Source organism: Balaenoptera musculus, chromosome 4 (assembly GCF_009873245.2).
Source record: "Balaenoptera musculus isolate JJ_BM4_2016_0621 chromosome 4, mBalMus1.pri.v3, whole genome shotgun sequence".
Lineage (NCBI taxonomy): Eukaryota > Metazoa > Chordata > Mammalia > Artiodactyla > Balaenopteridae > Balaenoptera > Balaenoptera musculus.
In genome coordinates, this window is record NC_045788.1 from 20,679,010 (window position 1) to 20,694,047 (window position 15,038).

At 46.7% G+C, this 15,038-nt stretch overlaps 1 protein-coding gene across 1 annotated transcript in view; it reads right to left on the bottom strand.

Moving 5' to 3' along the window:
- The window catches only part of NMNAT3 (nicotinamide nucleotide adenylyltransferase 3), a 115,133-nt gene extending 100,517 nt beyond the window's left edge, over positions 1-14,616 (bottom strand). Inside the window, exon 1 of the mRNA XM_036849505.1 lies at positions 14,362-14,616. The gene's annotated coding sequence lies outside the window, so the exon portion shown is untranslated. The remainder of the gene's footprint in view (positions 1-14,361) is intronic.
- Between the last annotated feature and the right edge of the window lie 422 nt (positions 14,617-15,038).

Consider the following 15,038-nt stretch of genomic DNA (forward strand, 5'->3'; position numbering starts at 1 on the left):
TGCTACATTCCAGGAGTCTGCTGTGTAATTTTTGGACAATATCTCCCTGACTCCACACTCCAACCTTTCAAGAAAGACATGATTACCCCCCTTTACTTAGTGACTTAAAACAATATACATTTTATTATCTCACACTTCTGGAGGTCAAGAGTCCAAAAGAGGTCTCACTTGATTAAAACCAAGGTGTCGAAGGGCTGCATTCCTTTCTAGAGGCTCTAAGGGAGAATCCATTTCTTGCCTTTTCCAGCTTCCAGAGGCTGCCCTATTCCTTGGCTCGTGCCCTGTTCCATCTTCCCAGCCAGTGATGGCCGCCCAGTCTTTCTTACACTGTATCACTGTGACTGCCTCTCCAGCCTTCCTCTTTCATTTGTAAGGACTCTTGTGATTACATCGAGCCCATCTGGATGATCCAAGATAATTTTAGAGTCAGCTGATTAGCAACCTTAATTTCATCTGCAACCTTAATTCCCTCACGCCATGTAACCAAACCTATTCACAGGTTCCAGGGATTGGGATGTGGGCCATTATTCCGTCCACCAGAGAGAGACTGAAACTCAGAGAGGTAATGGGGCTTACTCAAGGTCACACAGCTATTAAGTGGTACCAGACTCAGATGTCAGATTATGGGGACTCCAGTCTAGCTCTGCTCCTGCTACTTCGCTGTGTGACCTTGGGCAAGTCACTCAACCCCTCTGGCCTCAGTTTCCTCACTTACAAAATGAAAAGGCTATCTAAGCACTCTCTAAAATATCTCCTAGCAGCCAGTCTGTGACGGTCTGAGGACCTTGACCTTCTCCTAGTAACACATGTGAGGAAGCCCAGGACCCCATGAAAGTCTCACCTCGTCTTGTCCACACTAACTGAGGCTCCAGTACTGACCATTAGAGGGAGCCAGCATCGACTTCCTTCTTTCCCCTGGCTGGAATATTCCAAGCCTTTTGTCCTGGGAACCATGGAGATATGGACTTACAGGGACACCTGACTGCCTTACCTCTGTGCCCCTCCCAGCACACCACACAAATCTTAAGTCAACTATTATGTGTTTTCCTCCCAATCCCCAGCTTAGAGGAGAGTAAGGATTAAGGTTTCTTTACACAATGAAAAGAAAATGAGAGAGTGAGAAAATCAGACAGTAAACATACAGGGATGTGCAGGCTTTTTTGCTGACAGTTCCCAAACCAAGTCAGAAAAAAACTGCTCTTCTTTTCTTTTTCATAATGTACTTTTTAAAAAAAAGCACTATTTACTACAGAAAATTTCAAACATATACAAAAATAGAGAGATGAGCACAGTGAATTTTTTTTAACTCACTCCTAGGCCTACCACCTCCAATTCAGGTACTCCTCTCAGTCTGAAATTTGAATTTTGAATCACCATCTGCAGTGGGCCACTCCATGTGTTTTGGAAACTGCTCTGCTACCACTCCTTGTGATTCTGGAAGGTCTGTCAATCAAGATGGCCAGAAAACCTTAACTACAGGACAAATCAGAGCCCCTTTTCAGTATGAACACTGGACAAAAGAGTATCTTCTTCTGAAATCAGGAGCTGTAAGCTCCACATAAGCCTAGAGCTGCCATTCTCCCTACCTTAGAGAGTGAAGCCAACACAGTGGTGTTCATAGTGGAACTGCTGAAAGATAGAGAAGGTGCACTTCCTGGTGCCATGATCTGATCACCTGGATCCAGCTGTGCCTGATACCCTGAAACGTTTTTATTCTAATAGCCATGTTCCTAGTTTTGCTTGACTTAGTTTGAGTGAGGTTTCTATTCCTTATAACAGAAAGAATCTGGAACATCCCCAGAAAGCCTTCTTTAAAACAACTAGCATAACTGTCCATTTTTCCCGTGGGGGTTAGAGATTAGCCTCCCTAATTTAACACAAACAATCTATATTCCTTAGGGAATACATTTCCCAGCAGAGAAAGAGTGAAAATATGTGATTTAAGGATACTTCCTCAAGCAGGAAAGGACAAGCTGTCAGAGAGTGGTCCTGGGTTGAACAGGGAGACTGCACAAAAACTGGGCTTTGGGCCCAAGCCTCCTGGGGTACAGCCATGAAGCTAGGCAGGATAGGGCGGGACCAGGTTCCAGTTTCAGTGACTGAGGGAGGACCCACTTAGGCCTCAAGTGGTACCTGTCACTAAGAGATAAGGCTCCAAATGATATTAGAGGAGGTGGATCACAGGCCACCCAGAAACCTGTACTCAGTCACCTTTCCCTACTCTTCCTTCTTCCCCCTCCTCACCACAGGCCTCCTCTGCACACTGTGGACACCGAGCTCCCTGTGCCAGGCAGTGTGGAAATGAGCTACAACGGCGACAGCCCATGACCCGTGGGAGCCCACAGTCCAGTGAGAGGAGGCAGGTAAGTGCACGATGGAAGGAGCTGCAAGGCATTATGGGAAGAGGATACACATAACAGGCTGGAGCCCTTGAGGAAGATTTCCTAGTTTATTGTCTCACATGAAGGATGGCATATGTATGTTACGCACTGCAGTAGCATCTGTCACAGAGAAAGACTGCGAACAGCCCGGGGCCCACCCACAGAGAACTGGTTAAGTAAACTGGGGTAAAGCTGCTCAGTGGAATACTGTGCATCTGTGAGGGAGGGAGACGGAGAGGAAGGGAGAGAGGGAAGGACAGAATGCTTTATGTACTGATATGGAAATCTCTCCCAGACATATTGTTAAGCAAAAAAAAAAAAAAAAAAAAAAGCAAAATGCAAAATGGTGAGTTTTGTATAAGGGTGAAATATAAAAAAGACCTATAAACTCTCAAAGAATTATAAAGAAACATAACAGTGGTTGTCTATGGGGAGGTAAGGGTATGGGATATGGGATGAGAAAGACCATTTTCATTGAATACATTTACATTTTTTTTTTTAACTTTCCAATCATGTAAATATGTTACCTATTCCAAAAAAATTTTAAATTAAAGGTAAAGCTTCTGTGGCATTTAGGGTAGTTCTCAAAGGGATAGTTAGACACGTTTGGGGACTGTGGCTTAGGTGCATTTCCAACACAGCTGCAACGTGATGCTGGCGTGCCTTCTGTTGAGAAGCAGGTCTACGTCCTGTCCCTCTGTAGCTGGGCAGGCAGGTAAATATGGCAGAAATGACACCCTGAGACATCTGAGGGTGTGCCAAGAGAGGTGACGGAGCTTCCACCTGGTCCTCTTGGGATGCTTGCTCTCAGAACCCAGTTGTCCTGAAGGGGGGAACCGAGGCCAGCAGCCCGGCCCAGCCCAGGTCCCAGCCACTAGGCCCTGAGTGAAGGGGGGGCACTGAGATGGCCAACTAACTGCCACTAGATGAGAGCCCCAGGGTAGGACCTGCTTCACTGAGTCCAGCCAACCCCCAGAACTGTAGAGACAAGAACCAAATAACTGTTTTCTTTCAATCCCTTAAGTTTTGAGGAGCAGTTCTTGGTTTGTGCCTCTGTCTTACTCTTGATTTTCCAACATGGAAGCTTTCTGACACACTTAGAACAGTTTACCTATAAGCCCAAGAGGGTAGCAGAAACCAACCTGGGGGCAAGTATTTAGTTGGCCCTATGAAAGTAGGAATAGTCTAAACAAATGAAACATATGACTCTGGATGCCCATGGGGACCACAAGGGGCACCATTCAGCAGGCTGCTGGGTACCAAGGTCTGGGCTCCAGAGAGGGGATGTGACGGAGCTGAGGATGCAGGAGGCGTCTAGGTAAAGGTGGTCATTAAAAACCAGGGCCGGGAATGAAGTCATCCAGGTGGAGTGCACAAACAAGAGAAGAAGACCCCCGGGGATGCCCCACTGAAAATGCCAGCAGAGGAAAAGGAGCAGGTAGAAGTCAAAGAATCACCATCAGGGAAGAAGGAAGAAAATGCAAGAAAGAAGAGTTCAAGAGCTGGGCATGGTCAGAGGTGTCAAATGTTACACCGAAGATACAGAGAAAGCTCTGGAAGATTTGGCAATGCAGAGGTCACTGGTGACCTCTCTATAGGAGAGTAGTCTCCCTGAAGTGGTGGGAAAAAAAGGAAGCTCTCAATGCATTCCCATCAATACAAATCACTGCAACCAAACTTGATGAGACCAAACAGCAAATAATTTGGGGCTCCCTGCTTTATCTTCTGAGCAACATTAGAGGAGAAAAGGCAGAAAGGGAAAAATCAAAATGCATATAATAGAACGAAACAAGGGAGACAAACATTAACAAATTGAGTAGATACCGTCTGCACAACAAAGAGGAGACTGAAAAGCACAAGGTGAGGAAAAACTACCTCTTGAGTTCATCTTTTTTTTTTTAGAGAGAGACTGTGAAGGATTCCTTTGTTTTGTTGGCCGTGCACAGTAATGTCAAGGCCAAGTACAAAGGTGTGCAACAGCATGGGGAGTCCACAGGCTTCATCTAGTCAGCCAGTACTGATGAGCTGGAGTGGCTGCAGGGAACGCTTTGTAGAGGAGGATGCAGTATCAGGGAGTGACGTCTGCTGTGCGCACGGGACACAGGAATAGGGCACTAGCACCAAGCATCCACCATCCCGCTCTTTATGGAACGCACATTAAACCATACCTTAAAGGGAAATGGCCTCATTTCTCTAAAATGCCGGGATCTTGAATGAATGCCCCTTCTATGCAAATACTAAAATGCCCATAACTCAAAGCATATGAGATTTAGCCACTAAATCCTATTGAGCTTGCTACATGAACAATTTTAAATCTTCTCTTGGAGTAAGGCTTTCTCATTTGTAGTGACAAATATGCCAACAGACAATAATAATAAATACATGGAAATGTTTCTAGAATCTGCAATATGCCCCCAAATTTCTGCCATTATTCCTCCTCCAAGCATAGAAAAAAAACAGGCATATAAAATGGATTGGGACTCAAACTATAGAGTGAATTAAGTTGAAATGTCAGCACAACCATACTGTATGTCAATTGTTAACAGATACTTTGATGAAGTGCTTACTAAATCTTTAATTGGAGATGGAGTGTTTCTATAGAAAGGCAATGACTACAAAACATTTATCACAGTGTCTAAAGCCATAACTACAGACATTCTCTCCCATCCTCTGGTATCAGTGTCAGTATGGTGAATCCAGCATTAATATTAAAACACGGCACTGGAGACATAATTATGGGTTGATACAAATGAGGTTCAATGTTTTCTCCCAATGAATTTTTCTTTTAGGGTCATCTTAGTGTATTACACTTGAAAAATAACAGAAAAAAAATCGAGCTACAAGAGAGGGGGAAACATTGCCAAAATAAAGATAACTCTTCTTATATACTCAGGCCGTCTTTCAAAGTGTTGGGTCTCAAAGCGCATGGCTGCAGAATACTAGTGTTCTGCCACTTAAATCAAATATTGGTAGTCTAGCCCAACTCACAGGGAAAAAAAATGGTAATATTTTTCTTATCTAAAGTTTTCTTCCCATGATTTTTCATAAACTTTGAGGGTTGGCCACTCTTAAGGTAGTCTTCAGTTGAGTATAAACAGGTCTGATTCAGCACAGAATTATGGATTTGGTTATTTTCAGTTTAGCGCACTGATCACGTTCACGGTGTTTAGGGAAGAACAGCACAGCAGACGCTGTCCGTGCTACGCCCTGAGCTCTCAGGACTCATTGTTTCAGAGCAAGCCAGCGTCTTCTATGAGTCAGCACCTGCAGCCCTTTGCCCTGGTGCTTTACCTGGTGACTGGGAGCTGCCGGAACTCCCAGAGAATTCGCTTCCCCTAAGGAGCCTTGCTCAACCAATGACGGATCGCAAGGGTGTGTATATACCCAGCCGCCCATCCCCAGGAGAGGCCAATTCTGGGATGGGTGCTCTACACACTGGCTGCCGGAAACTCCCAGCAGGTTTAAACTCCAGTGGTCCGCGATGGTGACGGGCTCGATGGTGCGCCTCTCTGGCTCATTTCCCTACTTCCTTATTTCCCTTCTTTATTTGGGATTTCCTTCCAAATAAACCACACAGACTCAAATCCTTGTCTCAAATAAGGACACGTGCCATGATTTCCCAACGTATGGCCAGCTGAGTACGAGAACTGCTGCTTTAGGACGTACCATTGGCCAAGCACTAGGCCCCGGCCAGCACTGGGCAGAGGATGGAGGGGCACAGGGCGGACACTGGGAGAGCTGGCGTCAAGGATGTAGAATCCAGGCCCTGAGGTACGGGCGTACCAAGGCCTAAGCAGGACAAGAAGCCAGAGTGATGTAGGGCCGCCCCAGGCAACTGCTGACTTAGGGAGTGAGTGAGTGTGTGTTTGGGGCCGGGGGGCAGAGTTTGCTGAAACTTTACCAACGAAGCCCCCAAAGGTTGCAAACCCAAACCCCCCATCCTTACCCCACCACTGGGGACTAGGTGGGGAACAGGGATGAGAGAGACTGGTAGAGGGGTGTGAGGCTGCAGGGCAGGGGTGGGCAGTTGCCGCCTCCAACTTATAAGACCCTGAGAATCTAAGTCTACACAGCCAGAGGGAGCACATCTCCTGGCCACTCAGCCAGTGGCCCCAGAGGATGTCCCTCAACCAGAGACACCGAGGCAGGGAGCCAAGCCTGGCCTTAGAAACTGCTGAGTAAGAGATTTAATCAGGATAAGGCCACGAATGCAGTGACCTTAAAATTGCAAACAGCATAAAGATCATTATTGAACTTGGCTCGTTTTAGAATTTAAAAAAGACTTTATAGGAGTAATAAAACAATATAGAAAGTTTAAAATATGGAAAAAAGTCAGCCATTGTTCCACTGTTCAAATGCAATTCTTGTCCCCTTGAGGCACCCCTCATAGACCATTTTCCTGAATACATCTTTCATGGAACAGTATTCTGTTCACTGAGCGGGTAATGACTTCTCTCATTACTAGTCTTCCTGTTTTTAAATATTCCACCAACCTGGTGTTCTGTAACTTGACTACCCTCCTATACTGGATATTCAAGTCACTTCTAAGTTTTCACCATTATAAATAATGATCCATCTTCATACAGTGGCATTTTCCAATTTTCAAATTATTTTCTTAAGACAGAATTCCAGAAGCCAAAAGGCAGCAATTCAGTGACATCTGAAACAGGAAGCCCCCCCTACTTTTATCATCTACAGTCCTTGGATTAGTCATAAAATATAAACCAGGTAACAGAAACTGGCATCCTCTTTCTCACACACAAAAAATGTTAAGACAAGGTCGACCAATAGCATCATAAAAGTTACATAGAAGTGGTGCTGGGAAAACTGGACAGCTACATGTAAAAGAATGAAATTAGAACACTCCCTAACACCATACACAAAAATAAACTCAAAATGGATTAAAGACCTAAATGTAAGACCAGACACTATAAAATTCTTAGAGGAAAACATAGGAAGAACACTCTTTTTTTTTTTTTTTTAAACTGTAGATAAGAACACTCTTTCACATAAATCACAGCAAGATCTTTTTTGACCCACCTCCTAGAGTAATGGAAATTAAAACAAAAATAAACAAATGGGACCTAATGAAACTTAAAATCTTTTGCACAGCAAAGGAAACTATAAACAAGATGAAGAGACAACCCTCAGAATGGGAGAAAATATTTGCAAACGAATCAACAGACAAAGGATTAATCTCCAAAATATATAAACAGCTCATGCAGCTCAATATTAAAAAAACAAACAACCCAATCCAAAAATGGGCAGAAGACCTAAATAAACATTTCTCCAAAGAAGACATACAGATGGCCAACAAACACATGAAAAGATGTCCAACATCACTTATTATTAGAGAAATGCAAATCAAAACTACAAGGAGGCATCACCTCACACCAGTCAGAATGGCCATCATCAAAATATCTACAAACAACAAATGCTGGAGAGGGTGTGGAGAAAAGGGAACCCTCTTGGATTGTTGGTGGGAATGTAAATTGATACAGCCACTATGGAGAACAGTATGGAGGTTCCTTAAAAAACTAAAAATAGAACTACCATATGACTCAGCAATCCCACTACTGGGCACATACCCAGAGGAAACCATAACTCAAAAAGACACATGCACCCCAATGTTCTTTGCAGCACTATTTACAACAGCCAGGACATGGAAGCAACCTATGTGTCCATCGACAGACGAATGGATAAAGAAGATGTGGTACATATATACAATGGAATATTACTCAGCCATAAAAAGGAACGAAATTGCGTCATTTGTAGAGACGTGAATGGACCTAGAGATTGTCATACAGAGTGAAGTAAGTCACAAAGGTAAAAACAAATATCGTATATTAACGTATATATGTGGAATCTAGAAAAATGGTACAGATGAACCGGTTTGCAAGGCAGAGATAGAGACACAGATATAGAGAATAAACGTATGTACACCAAGAGGCGAAAGCGGGGGGGGGGGATGGGGGGGATGAACTGGGAGATTGGGATTGACATATATACACTAATATGTATAAAACAGTTAACTAATAAGAACCTGCTGTATTAATAAAATTAAATGAAATTTTAAAAAAAAGTTACATAGAAGAAGGCCTGATGGGAGAATTAAAAAGCAAAGCAGTCTTTGATACTAAGTATAGGGTTCGTGCAATAAACACCAATTTCTGATCTTTAAAATGAACATTTGAAGGTCAATAATAATTTCAAGTTAGACTCCTACACACTAATTCGTGTAACAGGCCTTCTGTTCTAATGATCAACTGCTCACAGAGCAACTTCTAGCCTTTTAAAGCCTGCTCTTTACCTGGCCTGGTGGGATTCCCTGACACTGACATTCATTCTCTCCCATATGCCACTTACTGGGCCCCAGTTCAGCTTAGTTTGCATCACTTGTTTTCATCATTCTTCCCCCCGCCCCACCAACTGTCCACCCTTTCCGGCGGACTGGCTGAGAGCAGAGCAGCTGGCGGCTGTGGTTAGGGGGCAGTTAGGCTGATCTCGTTGCTCAGCCTTGCTCCACATTCCTGTCTTGCCAATGCGGTAACTAGGTGGGAAGGACCGGAATCAAGGCGCGAACCCTCACACATCTGCCTTGAATACGTGAACTCTGCAAGTCAGGAGAGTTCCCACACTCCTACCTGGGCTGTGTCCTGCCTTGACAGTTCATTTCTATAACAGGAAGCAAGGGAGGGGGTTGCTGATGGAAGGCGGAAGGCAGGAAGGAAGACTGGCTCTAATTTAAAACCATCTTAGGAGCTCTAAAGAGTTCCAGGCTGACTGATGGGCACACTTACTCCTCAGAACCCTTTTCATAAATACCTACCCCTTAACATGCACTTCCTAGAGGCAATAAATACCGTCACTGTGTGTCAGCCTTATGGAAGGCAGATTTCCAGAGCCACTTCTTTTCTCCATGGCTCAGAGCCACACGATTACAAGCCTATTAGACCTGTACCCTGAGAATACAGCGCTCAAGCCCAACCCCACCAAGACTGGCACGGAGGCCTGCTCAATTTCTGCACAGCGATGCGACTTTCCTTCCTTTGCTTCGGGGAAGACGGCAGCTCATCTCTTGTAATAAGGTCTACCTCTGAGACAGGTGGGGATCGATCGAAGATGTATTTTGTCATCAGCGCTGGCCAAATAAATAAAATAACTCTCTAATAATATTTAGTCATGGAGAGAGAATGCTTCCTGGGGCTGTTTGGATCATGTCTTATTTAAAACTGGACTTTGAGTATGATTTTTCTCTTTGTTCTCAGAGGAACTGCCTGGGCTTGAAGGTAGGCGTGGTGTGCCTCTGGAGGACGCTGGTTCCTGACGAGGGACCACGCTGGGATGGCGGGGCTCTGGAGGGGTAGATCGCTGCCAGCTATCCCGCCCTCCCTCAGCTGCATGCAGACAGGTGTCCTCCACACACCCGGACAAGAGCAGTCAGCTTTGCCCTTCTTTCCCCTCAAATGACAGGTCTCTAGACGCAATGTCATAAAATCTATGCCAGAACCTCAGCCTGATGTGCCCAGAGATATCAAAGAAGGAGAAAAAAATAGGCTCTTGGTGGTCCCTGTCACTCTGAAGGGAGAGGGCCTCAAGGCCCACCACGCCCGATCTACCCCAGGTGAGCTGGACACCTGTATGTTGCCGCCAGCCAGTATGAGAGATGTTGAGAACTAGCACACCCAGTGAGACAACATCCAAGGAGGGGCTCTGCAACTCTAAAGGGTTAAGTAAACCGGAGCATTAGCATTATTTTCCCATTTGGAAGCCAAAGCTCAGTGATTTTTAAAGTACACATTCTTATAAGACTACTTTGGCTGCATAAAATATTGTTTGCCAGAATTCATAGAAAAATACTACCCAACAGTCTTCAAAGGTATATAAATAATTCAGTATAAGCCTCCAACCAACATTTCCGGGCCCCCTCTATCTATATCAATACTGACTAAATCTCTATATCTATCCCACCTTTATGCGTTCTCCTGGCATGCCAGGCTTCTCATTCATGGCAGTTAATCTGGTTTATAACTTGACGTTGTGTGTGTGGTCATGTGCTTAATTCTGTCTTTATCAATAATCTGTCTCATGATGTCTTTGGGCCGCATGAGTGTGGAGACTGTGTCACTTTGTCTCAGCATTCTGATCCCCAGGACACTGCCTGAGAATGTATAGAAGGAAGAAAGGGAGAGAAGGAGGGAGGAAAATGAGCAAGACATGGTGCTGGGCACCAGGGGTGCTCAATCCAATAGCTGTGGAAGCGCTCACAGCCCACAGAGGAGGTAATGCCAGGGCAGCTAGAAAAGTGATGCCCAGCAGAGGTGCCCAGTGGGACCATGGGAATGCAGGGTTGTTTCGGAAAGGCTTCCCTGCAATAGGCTGTGCCCCTGCAGGTGCTGCAGGGGTTCCAGCTTTCGGGGCAGATCCGGCCAGAGACAGGGACAGCAGGAAGGCATGGGGATGCAGATCAGACCTTTACTGGGCGGGAGGCCAGACCCAGAGACGGCACTCCTGGGTGGAAAGGGCAGACAGCCCTGACTTCTAGAAGACACCGCCACATTCATCCAAGGCGTCTTCACCCCCCAAACCCATCACTGAGAACCTGTGATTTCCCCAGATTCACACTAGCCACAGAACGCCTTTCTATTCCTAGTTCCAAGATTGGTGCTGTGGGTCTATGTGTACATGAGAGAGACAATGATGAGGGAATCACAAGTCCACTGTGGTTTGTTAAACACACCGTGCAGAACCACACGGCTAAAACGGTGGGGCAGGAGCTGCCGTCCTGAGGCCTGCCCTGCCAAATGGGATCTGTCTGTCTTTACCAGGGAACTGTGATAAACGAGCAAAGACAGACACTGGTCAGGATGAGCCACTTTATTTAAAAGCTTCGACAGCCCAAAGTGGTTTAACATAGATGCATGGAAGATTTATCTAGATGATAAAATACCTGAACTTGAAAGACACATAAATTATAATTTTACAGTTTTTTTTCCTTTTAAGATTTCACATAGTCAAGTGCTTTAAGTAATGCATGAAATGCACATAAAGCTGTCTGGTTAGCGTCTGCAGAGAACCTCTGCTTCCAGACAGGACAGAGTTCAGAATCAACGCCACCCATCTGTGTCTGTGGCCTTCCGTTTCCTCATCGCAGTGGACAGCACTGGGAGGATTAATCAATATAATAATAATAACAGCAGCTATTATTGACTGAGTACTTCCCAAACCCTGTGCTGTGCATTGAGGACGGCACACCACACACTTACATATGAGCATTACTGACTGCTCATAACGGCCCTACAAATGAGGGGCAATGAGTCCCATGTTACAGATGCAAAATTGTACTTCAGAGAGCTTCTGTCATGCATGTGAGGTCACACAGGCAATTTCATCTGACTCCAAAGCTGCAGTGTTCACCACTAAGCTGCAACATACATGAAAATGCTTGGCCCTTATCAAGGGCCTAAAAACATTAGTTATCTCTCCCTATCTTCATACTCCCTTCTTTTAACAGCACACTTGCACACTGAGAAATTTGATCTGTGGGTTTAGGTTCCTTTGTTCATTCGTTCATTCATTCATTCATTCATGCCTTCATTATGGGCCCAGTATTCTGCTGGGTACAGGGCTTACAGAATTGGATTCCACAGCTCCTGGACCGGTTTCAGGCAATTACCATATCCACAGGAGGGCAGGGGTCAGCATGGAGCAGGGGCAGCTATTCACCGGGGACCCACACCCAGCTGTGGGTTAGGGACAACCCAAACAGGACAACGTTGGATCTTTTTCAGCCCTAGTTTTCCCCCCATGCTTTTGCTGTGTTTTCTTTGGCCTGAGTCTTCAGGCCTTCTGACAGCCTGGCTGCCCAAGAGGCCTTTTATCACCCAGAACACTGCTTTTTCCTGCCAGGGCTGATGCTTTCCAGTAAAACCACTGCAACAGATAACACAACTCCCCCACTAATCACCCTGCACAGTTCCTCAGAACCAACCTCTCACCCCTACCTCCTATCTTCTGCCTGCCTTGTTTCACCAATTTTTACCCAGAATAAGGAATAATAACAATAGCAGCAGCAGCAGTAACTTCTACATGTCAGGCACTGCTCTATGTATTTTAGGTACATTAACTCATTAAATCCCATAATAACCCTCTTAGGTAGGCACTATTATTACTCCTATTTTAGTTCACTTAGGGGAAGAGGGAGGGAGGTAATATTTCTTCAGGGCCAACTAGATGCCAAGCACTGTCTTAAGCTTGCACAATCAGATAATAAGTGAACTGCCCAGGGTCAGGCACAGAGCTGGGAAGTAACAAATAAGAACCTGAACCCAGGTCTGTGACTGCCTAACCCAGCGCTCTCCTTTTGGTCTCCGCAGGTGGCATTGCCACGGTCTGCGAGGGGAAACAGAGTGGCTGCACAAAGCCTGCCCTCTCCCCCTCTTCCCCCAGCACCCTTCTGTTAACACCTGTCCTCTTTTTTTTTTTTTTTTACCCCTACTCACAAATGGTGCCAGACTCTTCTCTCAACTGTGTTCTCCACTCTCTGGGCCTCCCGGCCTGTTTTCATGGAGCAAATCCGCAGTCTCCACCAACAGTATAAACCGAGCCAAAGAAGGAATTGGCATCATCCAAGCCAATAAAATATACCAAGCAGTCGCCAGCCAGGTGTTTTCTGAAGCTTCCAAACCTCTCCTAAATCCCTGGGGGTCCTCAGCGAGGGACCAGTAGGGTTGCTGCCTCTTGGGAGTTTTCTGGCCCGTTTTGGGGGGAGATGCCACCAACGAAAATAAGGAAGTACCATGCTCAGCAGAGGAGTGTGAGCCTTATGTTCTCAGGGGGTTCATGGTGTTGGCACTAACAGGTGAGCCTTTCTGGGAAATGTATACCTGGCCCTGACGGAAGCAGGAGGCTTTCCCTGGCAAGGCGATTGGATCAGGCTCTCTCCTCTGGGCTCCAGAGCACCACGGCTGAGACTACCAGTGTACTTCACCTGGCCCGCCCTGCATGAGCTCCAGGAGGGCAAGGCCAATGTAAAGTGGGCACCAGTTAAGTATTTTAAGAATGAATGACTAAAGCAGTCATCATTTTAGAGAACAAGCTGTTTGAGAGATTCTACTCAGACAAGGAGACAGGACTCCAGGAGAGGGGAAGTGAGTGCCCAGAGGTAGCACACTGCGTTCAGCCCAGATCAACACCCTGCTCCATCCACAGAAATCTTCACCTTCACTTCACTTACTGCACGCTTGGAACACCACTAAGTCATTTACATGCAAAGTCTGAAGCGTCAATGGGGAGGAACAGTCCCATTTTACAGAGCAGGAAGTTAGGGAACTTGCTTTGCTTCCCACTTTCAGTGGGCAGGTCCCACTGACCTTCCTTTTCTCAAACAAGCCACACTCTCTCCCAGCAAGTGTGTTTGCTCCATCGTTCTCCACCTTGGGACCCTGCCATTCATATTGAAGTGTGAGCTCCAGCATCCTTTATAGATGGGGACCACCGGCTAAATGCTCTCCCAGCACCCTGCACTTCTTATCTTCACAGATCTTTCAGTTTTAACTTTTACACTCACGTGTGGAGATTACCTATTTGCTGTGGGTCTCTCTTACCAGACCGCGAGCTCCACGGGGGGTGGGCACTACGTTCGTTGGCCCGCACTGTACCCCCCAGCACTGAGCCCAGTGGCGGGCACTCATATGGCATGCAGGATTTGGTGGATCCTTATTTGCATTTGTTGAGTGCGCGAGTGCTGAAGATGGGCTCGGGTCTGAGCCACAGGGGTGCTGGGGTTAGGTCGATAACGCTGTGGCGAGAATGGGCGGCGCCGGCTGCACACAGGAGGCGTTCTGGGGTTCATCCGACCCAGACGGGCTACCGGGCTCCGCACTCCGCCGCCACCTGTCGCCCCGGCGCGGGCCAGGTTTCGGCGGGCGCCCGCCAGGGCAAAGGCGGGCTGAACAGGCCCGGCCTTGGCTGCGCTTACCTGCGCGTCGCGGGGCTCCGCAGAGGCACTCGGCGAGCCTCTGGGGGGGGACTGCAGGGGACTGGAGGCCCGGCGGCGCCGAACCGGGGCTCTTCGCCCGCGCGCGGCCCCGCACCCAAGGCCCGGTGAAGACAGCTCCAGGCCTCCGCACGCACCGCCCTTTACGGTTGGGCAGCCAGTCACCTGCCCTTCCCACCCCCGCGCTGGGGAGAGGGCCTAAGGCGAACTTGACCCTGCGCTTCAAGGGCTTCCCGAGGTGGGCGGAGTCAGAGAGAAACCGCGGCGCCCAACTTCCTCCGTGGGGGCGGGCCCTAAAGAGACCCCGCCCAGCGCCCCGCCCATTCGTACCAAGCCACGCCCCCAGCGCCCCGCCTCTGCTCCCACTCCCTGGCTTGTGTGCGCCTTTGCATTTTATTTTTCTATGTTTTGCGTTCCGTTTTATTACTTATTTTTATTTTTTACTTTCTTTTTTTAAAGATCGAATTTAAAAATATATCTAAGTAATGCATGAGCACTTTTTACAAAATAAAATTACCTGCATGTTCTTATAATGGAAGCAACAGAGCCCTCTCCCTTGCGCCCCACCACGCAGTCCTTTATAGCACTTACTGCGTTGAGTTCTGCTAGTGCTTACCCCCTTGTCGCTAAAAAATAAGCTTACACAGAGGTTTCTTGAG